The 25,395-nt window shown below is 59.1% G+C and overlaps 1 protein-coding gene across 3 annotated transcripts in view; it reads right to left on the reverse strand.

Moving 5' to 3' along the window:
- RARA (retinoic acid receptor alpha) overlaps positions 1-25,372 on the reverse strand; it is a 110,050-nt gene extending 84,678 nt beyond the window's left edge. Inside the window, exon 1 of one of the 3 annotated variants that reach the window (XM_090044466.1) lies at positions 25,298-25,372. The gene's annotated coding sequence lies outside the window, so the exon portion shown is untranslated. Of the gene's footprint in view, positions 1-4,667; positions 4,887-25,297 lie in introns of those variants that run through there. The other 2 variants (XM_090044468.1, XM_090044465.1) reach the window with 2 other exon arrangements.
- Between the last annotated feature and the right edge of the window lie 23 nt (positions 25,373-25,395).

A 25,395-nucleotide genomic window follows, 5' to 3' on the forward strand; every position in this document is an offset into this window, starting at 1 on the left:
GCCCCAACAGGGCACAGTAGGAGTTGGGCATCTTCCCGCCTGCCAAGCAGAGGACGTGGGTCCAGCCTACTGAAGCTCCCGGGCAGGAACCAGAAGGCACCTATCATACCAGCTCACGGTACAAGCCCATGTCAAACAAGCCGCCAGCCTCAGTACCGACTACTCACAGTGAGAGGTAAGCCCATGTTCCCTTGGCCCAATGCTATAGACGCCCCTACAACTAACTATATACCACTCCAGTCCTGGGCTGACCAGTTAATACCACCGGACCTGCCTCAAAGCTGGCCTGCTGCCTGCAGCAGTGCCCAAGGTCACAGCCCTCTCCTGGCACATGGACTGGTGCCTTTTTCTCACTAGAAGCTGGGCTCTCTCACCAGGTTTCACACAGACCCACCCAGGGAGCCCAAACAGGACCCTGAGGTACAAGGCTCACCACACTAAGGACACAGCGGTTTAGCTTTGCCCTCCCACAACAGACCATCCATGGGGTGTCTGGCTCAGTCAATGACCAGCAATACTCTTCCGAGACAGGGGCATGCTCATAACATGGCACTGGGGCGCAGCTGAAGGGACAGGCACAGCTGTTCCCAGTGCCAAGGAGTAGAGGGAGTGGGGCCTGATGGTTAGGGGCAGGGAGACAGGACTCCAGGGTTCCTTCCACAGCACTGGGAGGTAGATGAGCCTAGGGATTAGTGCTGGTGACCTTTAAGCAGGAGGAACAGGGCTCACAGCTGGGTCCTGGTAGCTGCACAAGGACCAGGGATGAGGAAACAAGTCTCCAACCCTCCATCTAAGAATGGAGAGAGTTAAATCCCCACACAGGGAACAGGCCCAAAGGTCAGAGTCAAGAGACTCCCAAGGGACAGCAGCTAAGAATAGCTAGGCCTGATACCGCAGGCAGCTCTCAGAGCGCGCCCGCCATCCCAACCTGCCTGGGCAGAGAGAGATCAGAGCCACCCCCACCCGGAAATCTAAGGGGACTTTCAAAGGCAGTGATTCTAAACTGAGGTGCTGCAGCCCCCTGGGGTCCCTTGAGGCTCTTTCAAGGGTGCCATGCAATATGAGCACTGTTAGGTGTACAAAAATGATTTATAAGACAAACCCAGAGATTTCAACTGGGAATTCATAGCGTTAAAACCGTTCTGACTTACTGTGGTCTTCCCAAGTCCTCTGCAACAGAAGAATGGCTCTTATATTTTGTGGTCAAAAGAAAAACAAGAATGAAAATTAAGAGCTGACATTTTCCAAGGGGAGTCTAACAAGGTTGAGAAATGCTGTTCTAAGGCACCCAGGCCCAACAGGGATCAGTACCAGTCACTTCCCCAAGCCCAGAAGGCACCCGCCTCTGGCCAGTGCAGTGTCAATATTACAGGAACAGGGCTGGCCCACCTGCAGGAAGGAAGCAGACAGACTCGCCTGTTCACACACCCACTCAGGACTCCTCCACAGGAGGAGGGAAGGAGAAGCGTCTGCCAGGGTATGACAAGAAGGCAAGCCCCAAGTGGTGCCCAGGGCTAGGAAAAGGTGCCCCATGCAATCTAGGAGCTCATATAGTGGGACCCTGAAGAAAAGCCACACAGACACTGCCAGGCTCTGGCAAAAAAAGACTCTACCCAATACCAGCACTCTCTCAATGCCCTGCACCAAGGAACTAGCTGCAGATAATTTCACAGGACCCTGACCTCTGACTCAACACCCAGACCCTCTGGCCAGCCACTCTTTGGTGGACTCCACCCCCCATCCCTGCTCACAGGCCATGATCCCTGCTTCCCCCACAGCAATACAATGTGCTCCCAGCTCCAGCTGCTGCAAGGTGCACTCCGAGATATAGCCCTGAGGCTGAGATACCTGCTTGAGTCTGCAGAGAGCCTGGCTTCCCAGCATCCCTGGACAGAGTCAGGGAGCCCACTTGGAAACCTAATGATAATTCCAATGCCAGCAATCACATTAACTCTTTCACTGCTGAGCGGCTCGGCAAGAAACAGCCAGCTATGCAGCTTATATGTCACTCCTCCAATCTACCCCTCCTACAGCCCTGCACAGCTCACAGGCACCTGTGCCCTGGTACCTGCCATCAATATCAGGATCTGGGCTGCAGAATTACACCCTAAGGAGCCTACTGTGCTGCATGAGTTGTCAACTGGGCAACAGAGCACCAAGCCAGCACAGTGTAGCTTTCCAAAATGCCCTGCTCTCTCTGTGCTCCAATTTCCCCATCAGGACCTCAGGGGCATTGCTAACGCCAACATCAAGCTGCCTGAAACAGTCCTGGTGCTAAGAAAGGGCAATGGATTATGCTGTGGGGAGGCCTGCTCAGGGCAACCCAATTCCGTGACCCAGGAGGCCGAATGCCCCCCATGCCCACCTGTTTCAGGCAGGACAAGGACGCCAACCACAGCTTTTTGCAGGGCGTGTGCCTTCCCTGCGGCAGTTGCTCTAGCCCTGCGCCCATTTCCTTCAGCCCTGACCCATGGCACAGTCACCAGCCTCTGTTTAGCAGGTCAGAACCTTAGGAGAGGGGAAGCTGTTGTGAGACCTGAGGACCCGGCAGAGTCGCTGGGCACTGCTGAAGTCAGCTCCCTGGTCTCAGCAAGACTCCCTCTGGCAATGAACCTACTGGGCCAGGCTACTCACTTTAGCTGGCAAGCAGCAGGGCCAGAGCCCAGGGCCCAGATCACATCCAAGGCCCCTCCATCTCTCAAATGCAGGCTGGAGCACCTGGCCAGGCTCCCTGTACACAACGGTTGCAATCACACAAGTATCATCCTGCACTCAGGGAAGGATCAACCCCACGTGGGAGCTTGGGGGAGGCAGCAAGTGGAGGGGGTGGGGCAGGAGGACAATCCCCCCCCCCTTCCTCTTTCCCCTGCGCTGTTTGTAGCTGCGCCAGTGGATTGCCATCTGCAGAGAGAGATTACTTCCTCCTGGGAGAATTACCTCCTCCGGTGGCAGGTTAGCACTGAGCTGTGCCAGGAAGCGACACAAACCCGATTCCCCACGACCGTGCTCCTGAGATGCAGCCCAATCCAACCCCTTAAATAATCCTGCAGATAAACGGAGCACAGACCCATGCTCTCATGCCTGGCACCCAGGGGGCATGCAGCAGGGAAGGCAGCTCTCCCCAGACCAGCCCAAAGTCTACTCCACACCATGTCACTGCTCTTTGGGACAGGAACCATCCAGCTGCCTGGCCCGCACAGCACTTGTCAACCCCAACGCAGGACAAGATCAGAACATCGCCCAGCCAAACAGCAATGCTGCCAGCAAGAAGACCCCAGTGCCTCCAGCCACAGGTCCAGCAAAAATCCTCATGTCTCCCACTTCAGATCCCCACCACTGTCAGCTGCTGCACAGGCCCAGCCTCAGACAGATCCAACTAACTGTAGACACACAGCACCGCTTCCCTGCTCACAGTCCTGTGAACCCTGCTGGATTCATTTAGAAGTGTTGTTATGGGGTTTCCTCTGCTCATCAGGCCAACAGCTCTTCCTTCTCCAAAACTTCATCCTAAAGGGGCAAGCCCTCCTTGCCCTGCACCCTGCCTATCTGTCCACAACTCCCCTACCAGCACAATCACAGAAAGCGTCAGGGTCCCCTGCATCACTGCACAGGCACCTCTGGAAAGCAGCGTCAGGCCATTTAAAGATCATGCCGAGGTGGGGAAAGTGACACACCAACAAAAACGGCGCTTCGAAACCTTCAAAAGCACAGAGGCCCCGTGTCACCACACCCACAGCTGTAGCTCTGGCCAAGGCAGAGCAGCAGGAGCTCCCCACCACTTAACCTCACGTAACACCAGCAAAAGGGGAAGCACGTCGAGGCGCAGCAATGGCTCACGGCTGGACAGGGCCTTAAAGGGTGGGGGGGAGAATAAAAGAGCAAAAAAGTTCTCTGCAAAAGCGCTTAGCTGGGAAAGGGGAGCCAGCTGGAGAAGCACTCAACCAAGACGCTCCAATGCATCGCAAGGTGTCTGCATGGAAATGAAGAGCTTGATGGAAAGCCTGGGATTTCCCAGAAAAAGGGCTACTTATACTTACCCTCCCCCAAATTCCAGAGAAGCCAAAGGAGAGGAGACCAGAGGAGACAGTGGATGAAAGGGGCTGAGAGAGAACCAAACACTACCTCCGAAAAGCCCCTGGAGGCTATTAACCACACCAGCACCCCCACCCCGTCAGGATACAGCCAGGAAGGGGAGCATGGGGAGGGGGTGACAGCTGGGAATGCACAGCCACAAAACTTGCTGCAACAGTTGGATCCGAACACTTCAGGCTTGGGGGAGGGGGGCACAGGACACGGGGATCAAGCTATGCATGCTCCCTCTCGAAAAACCACCCCAGCCGCGCTCACTCCCCCCTCCCCAAGCAGCACAATAGCAGCGTGCCTCCCCCCACCTGCCCCCCAGCCCCCCCATCTATGGTCACAGCGCCTGAGTGACCGGAACAGCGAGGCCTGTCACTTGGGGAGAGGAACCTGGGCTGCATTTGCAGCAAATCCAAACAAACTGGCAGGGTGCAAGGGGGAGGGGGGTCTGCAATGTGCACTCGGATGTGGAGTCTGGGGGGGAGAGGGGAGAGATTCCCTCCCTCCAGCCTCACCCCGCAGGAAGCGCCCCCCCCAGCGCACCCAGGGGAAAGTTTGCGAAGACGGCGGGCGGCGCCGGGACTTACCTTGCAGAGAAAGGAGCAGGCGCCTCCAGGGCCCTGCGCGACTCAGGCTCCCGCGGGGGGTGTAACCCGCGGCCGCATCTTGCCCGGCCCAGCCCCGGGCCTCGCTCCGGCGGCGGCGGCGGCGGCGGCGGCGGCGGCGGCGCGGGGCAGTGGCACGCGGCGCTGGCGGGGCGCGCGCTCAGCACGGGGCGGCAGCAGCCATTGCCCGTCATGTGCTCCGGCTGAAACTTTACACTAGGCGGGGGGGGAATGGGCCGCGCGTGGACACGCCCCCTGCCCGCAGCCAGCCAATGGCGCGCGGGGGGCGGGCCCCGACGCTGCCGAGTAACCCTTTGAAGTGTCTAGACCGCCGGAGGGGAGGGGAGGGGAGAAGAGGGGAGGGGCTTCTTAAAGCGGCAGCTCATTCTTTTTGGTTTTGTTTTTTTTTTTTTCGAAAGGGGGGCGGTGAAGGGGGAGTTGGGGAGGGAGGGAAGCCGGTGGCTCAGGGTGGGAGTGAGGACGCTTCGGTTCGCACCCCAGCTGGACCCCTACACCTGCAGTCACCTCGTGCCCTGCCTCAGTTTCCCTACCTGTCAAAGGGCCCCAGGAGGCTGCAGGGAGGATGCCCCTAAACAGCATCGGGCCCCTTAGCCGTCGGGCGCAGCAGACAGGACCTCGGTGTGGGAGCAGCTGGGCCCACTTTCCTAGCCGCAGTGCCCAGGAGTCGGCCAGTCCCCATCGGGGCATCTTGGGTGCCAGCCTCCTTCCCAGCCGTGCAGGGACCCTGTGATGTGGCGCCCACGTTAGCAGCGCTCTGGACTCCGTGACCCAGGAAGTCCCATCCCATCCCGTGCTCCTTCCAGCGCTCTGCCAGACGCAGCCTTGGCCCCCAGGCCAGGCCCCAGCGCCAGTGCTCCACGGCCAGCCCCACAGGGCCCGCTCCCCTGCACGCTGGGGGCCTGGGGGCACCTGCCTGTGCCTGCACCTTCTGTGGCACGGCTTTCCTTATCAAAGGAAATCCTCTCCCCCAGCCTCGCACGCACACGCGCTCCCTGCCCCTTATCTGATCTTCGCTGGGTTATGCTCCTCTCCCACACAGGAGGTGGGATCTGGCGCCCCGCTCCTAGTACCAGCCAACTTCAGGCTGCAGACACGGCCTCTAAGCCCAGTACCAGCTGGAGGAGGAAACGTCCCACCGTAGCACCCCCTCTCCAGTGGAGATACTCAAAGCCCGGCCCCCAGCCCACAGGCTGAGCTCAAACCAGAGCAAAGCATCTGAGACACTAAGTCCTGGTCTAGACAGCGACCCCAATCCAGGCCTGGGGAACGGTGCGACTGGCCCTGCTGGGCGGGGTGCCCTCGGGAAGTTACTGGTAGTTGCCAGTCATGCTGGCTAGAACCCATGGTGGGCACAGAGCCAATTGAGATGCGCGGTACAGACTGGTCCCACACCCCTGCACTTGCCATATGGAGCTTGAGGCGGGATCCAGTGTCTGCCCATGGCAGGCCCCGAGCCAAATGAGACCATGAATCCGGCAGACAGTGCCTTGCAAGGGGTTAACTCTGCTTGACTGCGGAAAGGGGAAGAAGGAAAGAAAAAAAACAAATCTCTGTTTCAGTGCTGGCTACCTCTCCCCCTCTGAGAAGCTGAGCCCAGGGTTAAGGCACCAAGAGGCAGGTAGCCTCCTTCCTCCAGGAGCTAGGAGACACCGGTGCCCTGCGTGGCACCCTACCACCCCCACCCTGTACCTGCTTCCCACCCGCCCCAGGCTAGCCCCCATGGCACTAGGACAGCTGCGTTCTCACTTGTCTGGGCGCAAGGCGCACTGTTGTTCTTGTCTATTAATTGCCAGTGAGGGACCGGAAACTCAGCTGAAGATGGAGAAGGGGGCGGTGCAGAGGCCTCAGCCCCTGATTGATGGGTTGGTGTATCCACCAGGAGCCCCTACGACCCGGCTGATACATGCAGGACAGGGGTAGGGAGGGCATTTCCAGCAATGCCCTGCTCTGGCAGGGTGTGAAGGACTGGGGGCGTGAAGCCAGGTGACTCACTCACCACCCACTCTCTGGGAGACAGCGGGTGACAAGGAAAAGGAAAGCCCCCTGCCTGGGTCTGGACGTGCTGGGGCCCTGCTACTTGAGGCCTGGTGCCCACAGTGGGCCACTTAGCTAAATGCTGGAGATGGCAGCTGAGCCCACTGTCCGGGTGGCACACACTGTGGCACTGTCATCGCCAGACAGGTGAGATTACCCCAGCGACTCCCCAGCTCAGCGCACTCTGCCCCTGCCCATTTCCACAGGAGATCGAGCCTGGCCCCAGTTCAGATCTCCACCCTGGCAACTCCCTTCCCTCCACTGAGACTCCCCCAGCCAGTTCTGTGGCCTTCTGGGCTCCCCACACTCTGTCCCAAGCTATCACTGCATGGCCTCATTCCACACCAGAGGTGACTGCATTCACCGGCCAGAGAGAGACCCCAAGGCTCATGGGCAATCCATGCTACTGCATGCAAGGAACCTGTGCTGGAAGTACAGGACAGCAGCTGCAGAGCCAAGTGCTCTATGACGGTGGAAGGACAGTCGTATGCACAGAGGCTGACAAATGGGTGCTGGTCACTCTTACTTGCTTGCATTGCTACCAGCCCTGCCCACAAGACAGCCAGGGCAGACCGCGGAGCTAGTATCTGTGAGGAAGCAGGCTCGGCTGCAGTCCAGGTTATGGTAAAACCTAGAAACTTCTACAGAGACCAAGCTCCTTCCTTCCTCTTGTGCCAGCAGGCACCTACTGAGATTATGGTTCCTGTCATACCAGGCACTACCTAGACTAGACCTCAGCTGAAATCAGGACCTCCATCCCACTGTATACTGCTCTGACATGGAGTGAGAGACAGCCCTGGGCCCAAATAGCTAGAAGTCTAAATAGACAAAGGGTGAGAGGGGAAACTGAGGCACAAAGCAGGGCTGGATCCTTCTGGGCACCCAGTGTGGCTCACCTGGTCCTGCCGACACCACCGCATCTGGCTGGAGGGGCCTGCCCCTGCATCCTAGAGCAGAGGGCCCAAGCCCTGAGCATCCAAAGACCCTGGAGCCATGCACTGGGGAGTGTCTGTTCTGCCCAGAACAAAGTGCCTGTGGGGTCCAGCAACTCCACACTCTGCCCTCGTGGTGGAGCTGAGGCTGGGAGGGCCTGGCCCTCAGGAAGCCTCCCAGCCAGCCTGTACTCTGTCCAGGTCTCTGCCCAGCACCTTGTCCAGTTTATTCCAGCCCCACCCCTCCATGACCCACCCAGCTTAAAGTTGCCCAGGACAGAGCTAGGACACAGGAGCCTTGGATGAGGCAATGCACTCTCTGTCCCCCTCCCTTGCCCTCCTCGCACTGACCCCTGCCCCATCCCTGCAGTGCTGCAAGCCAAGGCCTAACCGTGGCACAGCCCCGCCTGTCCCAACCCCATGCTCCTGCAGGGGAGTCCCCAGCCCCCACCCTGGCCTGCAGCTCCAACAGCACTCACCCACCCAGCATGCACCACCAGCCCTTCCCCTCCCCCAGCCCAGAGAGTGACAGATTTATCTTGTCCTGCAAAGAAAAGGCTTCTGGAACCTTTTAACCAGGCAGAGGGGCCCAGGCGGAGACAGGGGCCGGGTCTCACTGGAGTTCCCTCTGCCTGGAACTGGGCCCCCTACCCTACTCGACCCCCATCCTCCCCCCCAGCCCCTCCACTGGCCCCCACCCCCAGCTTCCTCCTTGTACTCCAGTCATTCCTGTTTGGGGCTTTTTACTCCCTCATCCTTGGAGGATTCTTTGCCATTGAAACTCAGACCCCTCGTTAATTAATTGAGATTGCTGTGAACACAGATGCACTCAGTAACAGCACCCTCAGCAGACAGCCCCAACCTCAGTGCCCTTTGCACTGGTAAGGAGCATCGTGCCATGTGTGCTGCAAATGCCATCCCCATCCTGCAGCAAAGGGAAACTGAGGCATGGTGCTTTGGAGATGCAGCAACATGGAGCTGTCTCCAGGGGCAAGGGCACATGCCTGCTCGCCCACAGGAGGCCCAGGACTGCCTTGGAGCTGGTGGTGTGTGGCCAGAGCCTTTGTCTTTGGGCTTCTAACTCCAGAGTCACTAGGCAAATGCATAAGAAATCAGGAGGATCCTGAAGGGGAGTGGCAGTGGGGAACAGCCCCGCAGAGGTCAATGTAATTGAAACACCCCTCTTTTTTTTCCAGGACACACAGTCCTGCCCTTTCCCACCTGCCCCGATTCCCGCCCCCACATCCCCAGTACTACACAGAGGCCGGAGCCATCAGCATGCGCTCAGCCTCCAGGAATGTCAAAAATCACTCCCAGATGTGAGCCCCAGGCAGGTCCTGTGCCTGCCGCCCCCTTGCCTGAAGCCCACCTGGGGCAGATCTAGTCTCAGCGAGCCCAAGTCCAGTGCTGCCAGACAAGCCAGCCATGTTGCCCACAGGCAGGGATTCAGCTCTCTAGGACCATGTGCCAGGCAGGCTTCTCAAGCACAGCTGGGCAGTTCTTGCCGGGGCTGGGGAGGCCCTCATTCCACTTTTTCATCCTCGTATTATCTAAGCAAAGCCCCCAATCCAATCACTGCCCCCAGCACAGAAGACAGGAGCACCAGGAGCCAGCAGGCTGGCTCTGAGCTGCACAGGCTGGTCCCTCCCTGCCTTCTGCCTTTACCCTGCTTGGGCCCCAACCCAGGGCAGCCCTTTCTCCCTGTAGCACCTAGCTTTCCCACAGCTGAGAAGGGCTGGGATGCAAACCCAGACCAAGATGGCTCTGAGCTGGCTCCGACAGCCATGCTCACAGGGCAAAGCCAAGCACCAGCAGGGGGCACAGGCCATGTCCTAGAGCAGCGTTTCTCAACTCGGGGGGGTATGACCCAAAAGTAGGTCACAAGAATATATGAAAGGGTCACAAACAACTTTTAAAAATGGATCAACAACTTTAAAACTGCATTCTACTCGAAAGGAGAAAAACGTGGGAAACCGTGGCTTCTCTCTTGCAGGCTGACAGAGCGCCAGCTAGCAAGGGGCAGCATGGGGCCCCCCATGCCCTACACACACACTCTGCCCCACGCACTGTGGGCTGGATCCTGGGGCAGAAGGTCAGGAGTGAGAGGCACTGGGTTAGGACTGGCCATTGATGTTTTCAAATGAATCCTGGTCCAAAAAGGTTGAGAACCACTATCCTAGAAGACCGAGATGCAGACCTCTTGGTCTTCCCCTTCCAGTGGAGACAGTGCTCTCAAGGGGCCAGAGATGCTGGCAGCAGGCACCTTCTTTATCAGGGTGTGAAGTGTCCTGTTATCCCATGCCCCCCTGCAGACATGAGCTACTCCAACTCCACTTCATCCATCCTGGGTGGCAGAGGGAGGAATGCACAGGGCACCTATCTTCTAAGAGACCATGGAGAAGGGGACAGGGACGGACATACAGAAAAACAGGCCAGAAGGAAACCACAAAGCTAAGCAACTGATAGCCCCTATCCCAGAGCCCAGGTGCCAGCGTACCAGTGCTCCACTCCTCTTCCCTTCCTCCCTGTCCCTCCCAGCTAGGTTGCACCAAACACACCTTGGACACTGTTGCCCCATCCCACAGCAAGGCAACTCTGTATTGATTAGAGAGAGCCAGGGCCTCCCTTGGTGGGGTTGCGCAGGGTCTGTCCCCCTGTCCCAGCCCCCACACACAGCAGAAGGCAAGCCGTGTGGAAACACTCCCTGTCAGATGGAATCTGGGTGCAGGCGGTGACAGCCCAGCACAGGGAGACGGCTGTGGCAGCCCACGTGTGGCCTTATGTAAGGAGAGTGCAAAAGAGGACAGGCTACACAGGACGAGGGTGTGGGACAGGATGCCCCCACAAGGCTGCAGTAAATGGGACTGCCAGGGACACAAGGGATGCAGGTGGGAGCCAGGATAAACACAGCAGGGAGGGGGAAAAGCATCCAGATCCTCTGAGTCTGAACCAGCCCTGGTTCACAGGGTATACATGCATGTGTGCTCAGTCTTAGGGCATGTGCATGTACAGCGGTACCTGGAAACATATGCTCATGTACCAACATGCACACACAGGCCACTCAATCCCATCCTGCAGCCCCTGCCAGTCCAGCCCTGGGATCCCCCCATGTACCCAGCGCTGCCAAGGCTCCCCCAGCCTGAACTGCTATTCCCTGCTACATAGACCCTTACAACTCATTGTGCTCCTCACTCCTGACCCACGGCCACCAGCCAGCTCAGCCCTGGGCTCCCAACCCATCCAGGCATCACCAGAACTATTCTAAAGTGGTGACTGAGGGCTAGGAGGCACTGGGAAGGAGATTTCCCATAGATGCAGTTGTGGGCAATTCCCCCTGCCCGCAGCAGCTGTGGCAGGGCCAGGGTGGCTTCGCCTGCAAGCTGCTAGGGCTCTCAGGGAAGGCCCTGCTCCCCCCTCTTCCCCCCCCAGCAGACTCCGTCAGTGCCAGGCACCCGGAGCCCCCCTGCACTATGCAGGGGGTGATTAACGGCTCCGGCAGGAGGCTCTGTCGCCAGCACGAGTGAATCAATTTGCGCCATCGATTTTTCATCCACTGCGGCAGAAAGCGGGAGCTGAAGGGCCAGCGGGATGACAAACGCACCTCCTGCCAGCACTGAGCCAGCCTGCACCCCCCGCCCCTTGCACCCTCAGGTGCCAGGTCCCGCATCACCCCCTGCACCACAGAGGGGGCTCTGCACACTACAGTGGACCCCCAGGGCAAGTGGGCCCCAAGGGGGCACACCCTCAGTGCTGCAGGACCAGGCCCTCCGTTTCAAGGCTGAGGAGGTTGGAGCATCAGGGAGAGTTACCCTGAGCCAGTGCCAGACCTCACAGCCCTGTGGTGGAGCTGCCTCCAGGAAACAAGAGCCCCAGTGCCTGGGGAGACAGAGGGAGGACTCCCAAGAAGCGCAGTTCAGCGGCATGCAGTAGGGCAGAAACCCTGGCAATAGACTCCCCAGATCCCCTGCTTCAGGAAATGCCCCAGCCCCCTGCAGGCAGCCAGGAGAGGCAGGAGCCAGCCCCATGCTGGTGTGTGTGTGTGTGTGTGTGTGTGTGTGTGTGCATCCGTGCGTGCGTGCGTACGTATGTGCGTGTGTGCATTTAAATCAGCCCAATCACTTCCAAATTCTATCGACTGAGCAGAGCTCAGTCATTCAAGTCTGTGTGGTGCTACCAACAGCAAGCATCTTCTCTCCCAGACTCTTCAGTCTGGGGCTTCAGATACTCCTAAATCCAAGACAGGCATCCTGTGTGCAAGCCACAAGCCCGGAGACCTTGGCGTGCAGATGTCCCCGTGTCTCCAAAAGGCCAAAGGAACAAGCTAGAAAGAAAGCCCAAAAGCAATCTCCTGTCACCATAAATTGTGCAGCCAAGATCCTTGCATTGGAGGCATTGACTCCCACAGGGATCAGCCTACCCACAGTGCAAGGGACAGGCCTTTGCCCTCCAACTACACTGAGTCATTCAAGATGGAGAAGAAGGGAATCTCCCCTGCCAGGTAAGTAAAACCACATGGGCTGAAAACCACCTAGTTGCAGCAGAGTACAGGGGATGGGGATAGGGCACAGCATCACTGTCAGGGGATGTCAGGCAAGAAGGCCCCTGGAAAATGATCCTCGGTGCTCTAGCAAGAACCCTCTCCCCAGCAACTGCATCCAGTGCAAAGCCAGAGGGGTCAGGAGGGGTGGGGGCTGGCATGGGGAGCCCCCACATCCCCAAGAAGCAGCTTCCCTGTCCTGCACCCACAATGCTCTGTTCTGTGGGAGCTGCATGGCAAGATTCAGTCACTGCCCCAAGGGCTCAGGGGCTCCATCATACCAATGCCCTGCCTAGCCACACCAACATCCTCCTCAACCAGTATCCTCCCAGGCACTCCAGCGCCCCCACCCTGCCTGCCAATATTTTGCCTGCACGTGCCAGTACTACGCCTGCTCATGTCCATGCCCTGCCCAGCTACCCCCACCATACTTAGATCCATGTCACAGCAGCCCTTGTCCTCCACAGTCAGTGCCAGCAGCACTGCTCAGCTGGTAGCTGGGCACAGTTTCACCAAGGCTGTGCCAAGGGCCACCCTTCCCCTGCCTTTCCTACCTGCTGTCTCAGAGAAGATCCACAGACACCACTGCCCCCACATGCCACGGTCCCAGTTGTACCAAGGAGCTGTGAAAGTGAGAGAGACATGGGGAAGGAAAGACTGTAAGGGCCTCATCTTCTGAGGAAGGGGGTCCCCCTTCCCAACCGTCCCCAAAGTACCAGCCCTGGTGCCCACATTAGGTAGAACAGACATTCCTCCACCTGCCCAGGGCCCAGCAGATGTCTGGGAGGGAGTGGGGGTGGGGGGTGCAGGGTGACCCCAGGGCTGAGCTCTACCCCTGCTGCCTCCCGACCTCCACTGTGCACTGGCAGGAGGCAGGGGACACTTGCAGCAAAGAGCCAGCCAAGGTTCAACACTGGCCCGGCCTTCCCCAGGGCACTTTTTCCCAGGGCACGTGCAGGGTTTGTGCAGGCTCCACAGAAACAGCGGGTCTTCTCGTGATGTGGGGGCATGCAGGAGGGATGACTTGCACAAGGGCTGCTTTCATTACAGGAGACGGGCTCTCCTCAGCCATGGTGGGGGTGGGGACTACTTCAGTTCAGCCACCCAGTTCCTTGACTCTGCTGGCAACACTGGAATGGGGGGTGGGAAGGGGCAGGGGTGCTCCAGGGGTCCTCTGTAGCCAGTGCTCAGCACAGCATCCAGCCCTCCCCCCCCACTGCAAGAGCTGTGGAGCAGCTTGGGGAGGGGCTGTCTGTGGGGCAGCACCTCCCACCCCGCCCATAGGTAATGGCAGGGCAGGAAAGGGTTAAGAGTGCCTCAAGCCTGAGGAGCCTCCCGCAAGGGGAGCAGAGGCAGGGACGGGGGTGGCGGGGGTCCATCGGGGCGGGAAGCGGGGTGCAAGCCAGGATCCTGGCAACAGCCAGGGAGTATAGCAAGGGGCCCGGCAAGGGGATGGGAAGAGGCTGTAAAACATGTGGAGTGGGGCCAGAGCAGGGGAGAGACCATCTTCCTTCACCACCCCTCTCCTCCACTCCCCAGGCACCGGGGTCTGTGCTGCCCTTCTCTGCCCAGCACAGGTGATGGGGTAGGAGGCTTCCATCCTCTGCCATAATTTGGACTAACTTAATGCCCTTGCCCAGGAAGCACAGGGTGGGGAGAGATCTCAGTCCCCTGCCTGAGCACACATCTGGGGGACCAGGCAGCAGTGGGGAAGAAGGCTTAGCCATCCCTGGGTTCCTGCCCCCTGATGGCCCAGAGCTGCCCCAGACTCAGTGGGAAAGCCCTACACTGGCTCCCTGCCCCAGGCACTGGCCCCCAGCACAACAGGAGAGGGCTGCCTCCCCCAGCTCAACCCAGGGCAGTGTTTGAACAGTTGTGCACTGGAGCACAGCCCTGCTCCCTGCCCACAGTACAGATCAAAGCCAGCCCTGCCATCCAGCCCCTCCCCATGATGGTGGGGGGGGGGTAGGAAATCCCTCGAGCCAAAGCCCCAGCCCTCTGCTCCTGCACCCACCAAGACACAGGAACACAGATCACAAGGAGGCCCAGCCCAGGCCTGGCCCGGCATTGATACTGCTCCTGGGGCCAGTGTCCAGCTGGTGTCCCCATGGGGCGGGGGGGGGGGGGCAGGGAGGGAGATACCAGGGGTAGGGCTGCTACAGAACCTGCCAGAGTAGGGTGCAAAGTAAAATCCATGGGGCTCAAGGACTCTGCTTGTTTGCAGGGGGATTGCTCTCAGCCAGAAGAGCCCTGAGCTCCCAGCATGGCCCCCTCTGACCATGGTGTCCTGGGCAGGGGTGGAGAGGTGTGGTAGGGTACCTCTGCCTCTTGAGAACACCTAAGATCTAAGCCACCAAGATCCAAGCATTGCCATACACAGCACCAACCTGCAGTGCTGTGCTATGCTGGCTGGCACCCACATGGTAATGGCCAGCACTGGGCCTGCTAGCAAGGAGCTGCAGGTGGGAGGGGGTCTCAGCAGCCTCACTGCATGGGAAGAGACAGAGGCAGGGGGTGAGCAGTGGAGGACAGAGGAGGCAGGAATACACTTGGGGTCCAGCCCATGCAAAGCTGCCCAGCCACAGTAAGGCCAGGATACCCCCAGAGCCACCCACCCTCCATGGCTCAGGAGAGTAGCCATGGGGAGGCAGGGCCAGGAAGGGGGGGCCTCTTCCCTGATAGACTCCAGGCATCCTAGCTCTCAGCTCCCCCTCTTCCCACCTCTCTAATCTCACTCCCTTCCCAGGTCTGGAATAGGACCCAGGAGTCCTAGCTCCCACCACGACCTTCTGCTCTGCCTGCTAGATCCCACTTGCTTCCCGGAGCTAGAAAGAAAAACCCAGGTATCTGGGCTCACCACAGCCCCCTTCCCCTCCACTCTGAACCTTGGCCTGTGCTGTCCCCTGGGACTAGGAAAGTGGCCACCCCCCTAAAGCATTGCTCCACAATGCCCACCTGGAGGCAGGGCACCCACTCCCTATTAACCCTTTGGGGGCAGGGAGGCCATGCAGCCGTGAGGACAGGGTAGCACTAACCTGACAGGTGATGGCAGGGGGCGAGGGTGGGGGGTCCTGACTCGTACAGACACAGGTCTGCAGTGCCCAGTGGCTATCCAGTTCCCTCCCCACCCCCATCTCTGTGACCTTTCCTAGCTGGCCAGGCAAGAGCAGGCAGCAGAGAGCACCCCCAACCTCTGTCAGCCCCGATAAGGATCAGTGAAAGAGCAGGGCAGTCAGCGGGCATTGCAGCCAAGCGCGGGGGGTGGGGGGGAGGCTGCACTGGATGTCCTGACAGAGCTGAGGAGTGAGAAGTGCTTGCTGTGCCCCTGGCGCTCTAGCCCCTTCCCTGTGCCCAGAGGCTGCAATGGTTTCAGGGCATAGGAAAGGTCCTTGCCCAAACTTTACTGGGCATCTGTACAAATGCCAGTCATACAACCTGCTTCCCTGCCCCACCCAGGGCCACCATACAGTCCTGTTGGGGTGGGGGTGGGGGGGGTGTGGTCTCCTTTTCCCTGGTGCCCAGCACATAGCTGCAGACACTGGGGCTTTATCATGTGAGGGTGCCCCAACCAGCCTTAGGGTGCAGATTTAACTGGTACCAGTGCAAGGGGAGATGAAGTAGGGAGAGCTGGGGCTTGAGGGGAAAGACGGATCTTTCCTGGGCACCCTCTAAGTGTGTGTTAACTTTCCCCTGGCTTTCATCTCAAGTTTGTTGAGTCCATCCATAGTGTCCACTGCCATGGCCAGGGGCTAAATTTCCCACAGTACACTGCACGCTCCCACTCAGCGGGACTGGGGGTGGCCAAGAAGCAAAGCCAGGGCTGGGCTGTGCTCACCATGGAGTAGGCGGATATGGCTCAACATAGCCCACACCCCTGCAGTCAGTCCAGTGCTGAGGGAAATGGCAAGGGCTGTGCCAGCTCCCCCACCCCCCATTGCAGAAGCGGGTGTGGGGGGAGTTAGCACCCATCTCTCCCCTGCACAATGCAAACAGCTTCCCACTCCCCGCCTTCCACAGACCACACCAGTGCCAGTGAACCCAGGAGTCCGGGTCATGGACCACATCGTTTCTCAGGTTCACTCAGCATCACACCCATGCATGAAAAGAAAAAGCTTGCCAAACCCCAGCCGAGCCCCATCACACACCCTGCCCATGCCCCTGGCATGTAAGCAACCGTACAGTAAACAAACTGGGGACAAGGAAGGGAAAAACCAAAGGCTGCTGGGGACAAGCCAGTCACCCCTGCCAAGTGGGAAGCCAGGAAAACACCAGGCATGGGTGAAGAGGCAGTTGAGGAACAGGCCAACTAGCAGGGAACGTCTCCAGTGGGCAGCGGATAGAGGAATCCCCCACTGCCAGCCCCGGCTGGCCTCTTTTAAGGGGTCACAGTCCAAGAAGGGCTCAGACCATGCCTGGTGCCTTGCATCCCATCACTGGAAAGAGGGGACTAGTCACTAGGGACCTGGGGGCCACAGCTGGGCTGGGGGAAGGGCTGAGGCCCTGGTGGTTCTCACCTGTCCCCACCTCCATCACACTGATGTCACTGCAGTAAGCACAGGTCTGGCTAGCCACAAGTCTGACAGCCTGTTCCTTCCTGCTGGTGTCAGAGGGCCTGTGTTTCTCTGCTGTCACCAGGGAGAAGCTGGGGCTGAGTCACAGCTGTAAGTCCTGGGGAGGGTTGTTAGGAGCTCGCCACAGGCTAGGGCACCTTCTCCTGGGCCCCAGGGTGCATGGCCAGTGAGCAGGGGTGGCTCTGCACACCCAGACCCAAGATGGGCAAGCCCACAGGGCACAGCCTACTGCCAAGAGCCTGGGCCTGGGATATAAGGGGGCTGCAGGCGGGGCAGGGATGAGGGCCAGAGAGTACAAGCCCTAGGAGTCTCTCTCTACGAGCTTGCTCCCCACACTGCTCCCAAACTCTATTGCAGCCATGCCAGGGTCACCAACAGGGCTGTGGAGGAGTCTGCACATGGCTCAGCCCCAGGTCGGAGCAGCAGAGACCCCCTTCGCCCCTCCCCTGCCATGGGGGTGCCAGCCCCACTCTAAGAGGAGGCTCTAACAGGAGGCCTGTGCCAGCCCAAGTGCACCCCTATGAGTGCTCTCCTGCTGGGGCAAGAACAAAGGCCACAGACTACAAGCCCTAGGAGTCTCCCTCTAGCAGCCTGCTCACCTGCCACTCCCATGCTATTGCAGTCCTGCCAGGGCCTGTCACACCTGGTAGCAGGTCACCTGGGGACCCATGTCCAGAACACATGGAGAGCAGGAGGGGAGACCAAGCATCCCCTCAGTCCTGACCAGCAGCCCCTGCCACTCTGGCTAGTTGGAGGGGGGCAGGGGGTGCATGCAAGGAAGGAACAGCTGTGCCCCCTCCCTGCTATGTGAGGGCAGTCAGAGAGGGGGGCATGGGGCAGCAGGGCCTGCACACCAGCTCAGGGCTTATCCCAGCCCACTTGCTGATACAATCACCAAGTAGGGAAGGGGCTGGAAGAGGGCAATCCAAGTGGAGGTGGGGAGGCAATCATGCCTTGTATCAGCAGGGACAGCACAGCCTGAGCAGTAGAAGCCAGGGGAACCAGGGCTCTGCTCCCATCCTTGGAACCTGAGCCTCAGTTTCCCCAGCTTTCCAAGGGGGTGCCACAGTTAGGATGCAGAGTACAGATCTGCCTGCTGGGCCCTGAGCAGGGAGGATCCCTGTGATGCAAGGCCACAGCACATACTAAGTAGGATGGGGGGGGGGGAGGCTAAGCTAAGCTAAGTTAAGCTAAGCTAGGGGTGGTGGGGACCATACAGGGGCTTTGGACTGGAGGCCAAACCCCATAGCCAGCCATGCCTACTGGGTTCCTAAGGCTCAAAGCCCTCGTGATGTTTAACTCTGCTTGTGCTGGGGCCGCACAACAGCTGTTGCAGGTAGAGTAGGACCTAGCTGAAAACAAACCATGGTGAGAGACCCAAAGGTATATGAAGCAGGGGGAACCAGGTCCCCACGGGGCTAGCAGGGTCTGCCCAGTGGTCTCTGATCACTCCCGGTACACGGAATACAGCACCTGGGGGCAGCACCCACTTCCCCTCTGGTGCTGGCTGGGAGCAGGCCAAGCCAGGGGCTCTTGCTGCCACCACAGAGGGGCTCCAAGCTCCATCTTGCTGGACCACCAATCACAGGAGCCAGACCCCTCAAAACACAACAGAGATCCACCATCAGCCCAAGCCCCTTGAGGAGGAAAGGGAGAAGGTTTCTCTCTGCCCAACACCACTGGTCTCTGCAGGGGAGGTGAATCCAGAGGGGTCCCTGTGCAGTGGTGGGAGCTAGCGCTTTGAGCCATACACTGTCCAGTCTCCTCCAACAGAGCAACCTTGTTCCTCCTGGGTCAGGGCTGAGGATCCCTGGTCTTGCGGGGACTGGTGCAGGGTTCGCAGTCGACCCTGCCTGCCGCAGCCCAGCACTCCCCTGAGGAGACTGGCAGCCTTGGCTGAACCTGGCTCAGAGCCCCCCGCTTCCCCCCCCCTCCCCCCCGTGCCACTCAGCACGTACAACACATGCCAGGGAATGCACGGCCTATAAATAGCCCCAGCGCATGTTATCTGCTTAACTCTGGCTCAGAGCAAGCGTGGAGCTGGCTGGGGGCACTGTGGCAGCCCCTTTCCAGAAGGGAGCACTCCAGCAGGGACCCTCCCACATACCTTGGAGCCCGGACACCTGGGCTCCGCCAGTGCTTGCTGGGCGAAACCCAGGCTGGTCAGACCCTGCTCAGCACCTCAGTTTTCACACCAGGAAAATGGGGCTGAGGATTTTGCTGGGGGATCAATGGGGTTTAGGGGACAATTTTACACAGAGGGAATGGATTGCCTGGAGCCCCTCCTCATCCTCCCTTCAAAAAAAAAAACCACACAGGCTCCACTTTTCATCCTGCGCACACATCCTGGCTCTGTCCGTGTTTGGAATTGCAGCATCTCACTAGGGCTGCAATCGCTTCTCTGCATCCACGCACATAGTGGCTGGGTTAGCAGGGGGCTAGCAGTGAGGGATACCGGTAGGGCTCAGAGGACCCCAGTCCTGGGACAGTTGCGGGGAGGCTATGGGCTGGGAGCAAGGGGTTGAGAGAGAGGAACCTACTCCTGGCAGCACCACACCAGCCGGGCTGGCTAACTGCGGCCAAGTCTCCCCCACACCCTGGGCTCTCTGGAGGGCAGACGCCAAAATGCTTCGCATACTGAATGGATCCGGTCGGGGATGCCTGGGGAAATGAAACAAGAATCGCAAGGCAGGCAGAGGAAGTGACCCACCCCTTGAGGCCACCCAGTGCCAGAGCCCCGGACAGAACCCAGATGTCCGGGTCCCAGCCTCCAGCCTGCTCAAAGCAGTACTGGCGAGCTCCCCGGGATTCAGGGAATGGGATGGAAAGGGGTGGGGGGCATGCACGTGAGAAGGCCCCTCCCCTGGCTTGGGGAACCTCCCCAACTCCAGCCTGTCAGTGCTGGCCTTGCCGTGCTCTGGCCAACAGCCTGGCTGGGAGCCAGGGGCGGGTGGACAGAGCGGGCCAGAGGGAAGTAGCCTCCCTGCCAGTCCCCCCCTGCCCCGCTAATCCTCAGTCTCAGCCCCACCCTCCTGATCCCAGCCAACTTAGCCAAAGGTCAGTGGCTCAGAAGCCACTGCTGGCAGCAGCCACTGGGCACAATGCCAGGGGCTCCAGGAGGAGAAAGAGCCTGGCACCCCCTCTGCCCCCATGAGTGTGCATGCTCCATTGTGGCCTGCAGGGGGTGCTGGCCCCAGCCACGGTGGTCACGGGGTGAAGGTGCCAGCTCCCAGCTGGCTCATAGCCGTGGGGCCCAGCACAGAGCCGGGCTCTCACTCTGCACCCAGCAGGACTCCCTAGCACTGAGTGCTGGTGACACCTAGTGGCCAGTGCAATTCAACATGCAGTGTTTCACAACACTGCCGGTGCCCCTCAACCTTGTCCCCCCCGCCCCCCACCATCTACACACTGGAACTACCAAAGCCGTAGGAGCTGTGGTCCCCTGGTCTCCCCCCAGCCAAAGCATCCCGTGCCCAACAGCCTTGCCAAGGTGCTAAGCAAAAGGATGCTGCAGCTGCTGTCCTTAGGCATGACAAGGTCAATAAAAACAGCTTGTACATTGCCTTTGGGGGTGGCAGGGGAAGGGGAGGGAGAGCAGGGAAGGGCTGTATCTGGGAGAACTCCACTTCCCACCCCCATGGTGGTGTTTGGGGCAGGCAATTTATCCATGCCCCTGACATGAGTTAGTGGAGATAGGACCCAGGAGTCCTGGCTCCTACCCCCTGCCAAGCCCACTAGACTCCAGCTCTCCTCCCAGTCATCCTAGCTCTTCTGACCAGTGGCTAGGGAAAGGAAGTGCCAGCCAGGACCCCTGGGGTGTCTCTCTACCTCCATTGCGCTGTCTCACAGGGGGAGGCGACTCAGTTTTGCTTGCCTGTAAAATGGGGATTGAAAACAAGCCCCTGGCTCAGAGCTGGGGCAGGTAGGAAGGTCCAGCACAAATGAAATGCAGGAGCCTGGGCAACCCCACAGGACAACCAGCATAGACAGAAAGCAAGGGGCAGGGCTGGCAGCCTGGATGCTCCTCACATGGCTCTAAGAGGGGAGCACAGTCTGCTAGCCACAGAGGGTGAAGGCTGGGAGCTCAGGCTCCCGGATCCATTGCTAGCGCTGGTTGCTGCTTGGGCTCCCATCTGGCCTTGCTCATTCACAGCCCCAGGCTCTGGTGTTGCAGCTGAGACTAAAGCACAAAGCTGTGGGCCCAGGAGCATGGCCCAGTGGCTCCTGTGGGGCACCCCAGCACCAGCCTCCACCGTCACCCTGCTCTTTTCAGTTTGGCCATGAGAGTTAGCCCCTGACCTTCACCAGCGTTGCCAGCTGAGAGCAGGGCTGTGCAGGCGATGAGGACTGGAACTACCTAACACGGGGGGGGTGGGGGGGGCCTGGCTGGACACGGAGCACCCTGGCATGGCTCTCTTTCCCTGCCCAACACAGAGGTGATAGGGCAGGGAACAGCGGAGCCAGCCAGCCCCCTTCGTCCCCTTTAAGAGCAGCCCAAGCTCCCCCCCACCACACTCCTCCCTTGTCCCCGATTCCCAGCCTAAAAGCCAATGTGGTATTTCTCAGCTGTCAGATCCGATTAGCTCCCACAGGCACCTGATGGGTCAGTGCAGCCAAAGGAACATGAAAGGAGAGTGGGGGGCGGTGAGGGGAGGGAAGGGGAGCAGGGGAGGGGGCCAGGAGGGCTCACTCTGGGGGTCAGGAACATGGGATTTACGCTATGGCTTCGTGAGGAAAGGAGGGGGCATGGCCAGAGTGGGCACAGAGCAGGGGGCAGGTACTGAAGCTGTAAGCAGCCTTAGCACTGCAGAAGTGGGGGGCAGCAGAAGTGAGGGGCAACATAGTCACCTCCTCTGCATTGGGGAGAGATGGTTCTGCGGTGGGGGAGGTAAATTTGTGGTTTGTCTCGTCCTTGGAGTGCCTTCAAGACCCTAGCAGGGCCTCACATAAACGCGCACACAGAACAACATGGGACATCATCCACCCTTTGAACAGAAGGGAAACCGAGGCACAGATGGGGCCAGGACTTGTACTGAGCCAGCAGCGGAGCAGGGAACAGAACCCAGGAGTCCTGACCCCTGGTCTAGCGTCAGACTTAACCCAGTGGACCCTACCACCCTCCTGCAGCTGGGGCTAGAACCCGGGAGTCCTCTTCCCGGCCCCTCCAGCTGCAACCAGCAGACCCCACAACCTCCCCCATCCTGCCTCTGGGCTCTAACCCCCTCCTGATACCTGCAGAGGACACTGCCCTCACTCCCCCTGCCCCAGTACCCCCACCCTGCTCACGAAGGGGTACTGCTGCTCGCCAGCCACCACCCCCACCCTGCCCCACCTCCCCTGAATGCTGATGGGACAGGGAACATTCCTGAAAGGGTGGCAGGATGTTCCCCCCACCAGGCTGCAGAGTCAGTCACCCTGCTGCGTCTCCCCTGCAACAGGGCAGGACAGGACACCAACCCCCAGGCCCCAGGCTGTGCCCACAGCAGGGATGAGGGCAAGAGATGCTGGGAGGTGCCCCCTGAGGAACAGCAAGTGCCTCTGTGATGCTGCAATTAAAGCCCCTCTCCCCACTGCCCCCCCCCCATGCTCTAATTGATGGAAATCCAGGACTCGCCCATCTGCATGACCTACATTCGCTCCAGTAACTGGCAGAGACACAAGCTAATTGCATGGGGGAGGAGGGGGACATACCAATTATAGCACAGGAGCAAGGGGGCTGCAATGCAGAGACCAGACTCCCCCAGCTACAAAGGGGACACCCAGGTGTTGCCCAGTATCACTCCCCCATCCTGCTCTCCCTGGAGCCTCCAGTAGGCCTGGGAGGGATGGAAAAGGCCATCCCCGCAGCTGTAGGCATGAAGTGTTGCAAAGGCCCCTACCGACCCTCCCCACACCCTAGGGCTGGTGGCAGAAACAAGATCAAAGGTGACCAAGATCAAAGGTCAGACCTGGCTCCAAGAAGCTGCCCAGCCCAGCCCTACCACCACACCAGGATGAAGAGTCCTCCCAGCACACACCCAGTGGCTGGTGAAGCCCAGCGGGGAGCACACAGCAGAGGTCAGGAGATTCGCTCAGACACAGCTAGAGTCTGGACTCTTGGGTCCTACCCATGGCTCTGCCACTGACCTGGCTGTGTGAGCAGAAACACGTCCAGTCTCCTTGCTCTACGCCTGAGATTTCCCAGCTATAGAACAGGGGCAATGACCTTCCCCTCGATCTATAGAGAGTGAGCTGGGATCTGGGACCACTGGAGATAGCAACCGGGTCAGATGGACTGAGGGTGAAGAGCCAGCCTGCACCCCCTGCCCCCTTCTCAGTCTGCTAGACCTCACCACAAGCAGGCCTCCCTGCCTGTGCCCAGGGACCAAGGTGCCTGCGATGATGCCCATCCATCGCAGACAGTGCCATGCAGCCTGATGGGCCTTGCCCACTGCAGCTTGTCAAAAAGTCAATACTGTTTGAACTGCACACAGGGACACAGCTGCACAGCTGGAGCAGGGATTCACTCACTCCCAACCAGCTGCCCCTCCTGCTCAGGGCGAGGGGATGGAGGTGGGGAACCAGCTCCACACCAGACAGAATAGACAAATACAGCAGCACCCACTCCACATTGAGCCCTGCCGTCAGCACATGCCCATGGATGCCAGGAAAGGGCCAGCAGGTTATCAGCAAGGCTAGCAGAGAGCAAGCGGCAGGATCAGGCTGCACCTGGACAGGGAAGCATTTCCCCAAGATCCTAGGCCCCCATGGAGAGGACTGGTTCTGGCTTGCCAGCTGTTCCTGGCCATTGTCTAACCTCCAGTCCAGAAACCACCCGCACCAGGTGAAATGGTCTGCAAACCAGCAGGCAAAGCCAGCCAACCTTTGTCCCAGGGGTATAACCACTGTCTGGGAGACGGAGTTGGAACCTAGGCATCCTGTCTGCCCCACTGCAAATTGGACCATGTAGGCTGCTAACCTGGACAACCTGCACCAACAGCCCTTGGAAATTCCAGAGGCCACTCAAAACTCAGCACCTAGCGTGAAATCCATACCAGGCTGGAGAGGCCCTATGTCCTAGCAGAGGTACAGCTCCTGCCAGGTTAAACCCAACCTACCTAGCCCTCCCACCAAAGCCTCAGGTCAGCAACCCCTAGCCACATGCGAGAGGCAGCTCTACAGAGGCTCATACGAGCCAGCGTGTAACTTCCTGACCATGAGGCCTTAGGGGCTTCCACTCCCAATACACTCCTATGGCACTTCATGGGTAAAGATGTGGAATTTCATTAGGATTTTCCTCACAAAATACTACGTTTTCCAGCAAATTAAGAAGTCACACTCCTCCCTGTCCACCAACCTCTCTCCCCACCCTACAACCAAATCCATGCTTCCCCCTCTCCAGCTCTCCAGATCTTGTTGCAAATGCATCTCCTGGGTCAATGGATTTGTTGGCCTCTGAAATGCAGCCAGCTCTGGGTTGGAGCGCACAGGCTGGCTTCAGTAGCTGCACTGCAACGCAGATCTGCCAAGGATGGGGAGAAGACTCCAGATGCTGGTGAAATTCTGATCAAGGACTTGGAAGCGATTGCCTCATTTAAAAACCAGCGAGCTCATTTTTAATGAAAGCCGCGGGAGGGATTCTCATTCGCTGGCGTCCTCTGGGGATGACAGGCCCCTCTTGTTAAAACATAGCAAACCCCAGCTGGAGGGAGCACGCATGCCAGCTCTGACATCACAGGCCCCAGGGAGCCCTCCCTGCTTTTCATTTCTCTTCTCTCACCTTGCCGGGGTCCTGCAGCCCTCGTGCCTGGCTTGGGGGAGGCAAAAAGAGAAAGGCTTCAAGCACCCAAGGGCTGTTACTCAGAGCACCCTACCTGTGTGAGCAGGGGGTAACGACTGCCCCAGCACAGAAGTGGTCCAGGCTGACCAGCCGTATCCCCTGGGCTTTGGGAAAGTCCCCACCTAAGCTCTGAATCTGGAACTGGGCTCTACGGAACAGCCAAATCAGAGCCCTGCCCCATTCATTTAGCATTTCCAGGGGTAGGACAAGCTGGCTGCTCCCCCCCACCCCCGTAGCCTCTCCCACTTTAAAAGAGGAGCCACTTGCAACCACCTCGCCTCCCAGGGGGTTGCCAGAAAAGTCCTCAAGTTTGCAAAGCTCTCTGGGTGCAGTTGGCAGGCAGGCCCTGTGCCCCCCACCCTAGTGAGAAATGCAGCATTCGGGGGGGGGGAAGGGACTCAGAAACCCCCCTTCCAGCTAGCCTTAAAGTGGGGAAAGAGACTACCTTACCATACACCCCTCCTTCAGGCAACTTTCTGGGGCTCTGAGGCCCCCGGCAGCCCCAGCAAGCTGCTCTGCCCAGTCACATCTCCTTGCAAGATGCAGCTTGGGAAAACCCTGAAGGGAGAGGAGCTAAAAAAAAAAAAAAAGAAATCAAAGAGGAAAAGCAGCTTTTCTACCCTGCCAGGCTTTCCCCAGTGCCAGGGGCTTGTCCTCCTTTTGTACTGGGTGGGGACCAAGCGAGGGGGAGCTCTTACCTGGTCTGGCGTAGGTTCCCGGGTCAGGGCTTGGGTGGCAGGAGTCTCCTTTGGTGCTGGGAAAGCCCTCTTGGAAAACAGCAGCCAGGATTCCCCTG

The sequence above is a fragment of the Crocodylus siamensis genome, chromosome 4, assembly GCF_052110815.1.
Source record: "Crocodylus siamensis isolate JL-2025a chromosome 4, ASM5211081v1, whole genome shotgun sequence".
NCBI lineage: Eukaryota > Metazoa > Chordata > Crocodylia > Crocodylidae > Crocodylus > Crocodylus siamensis.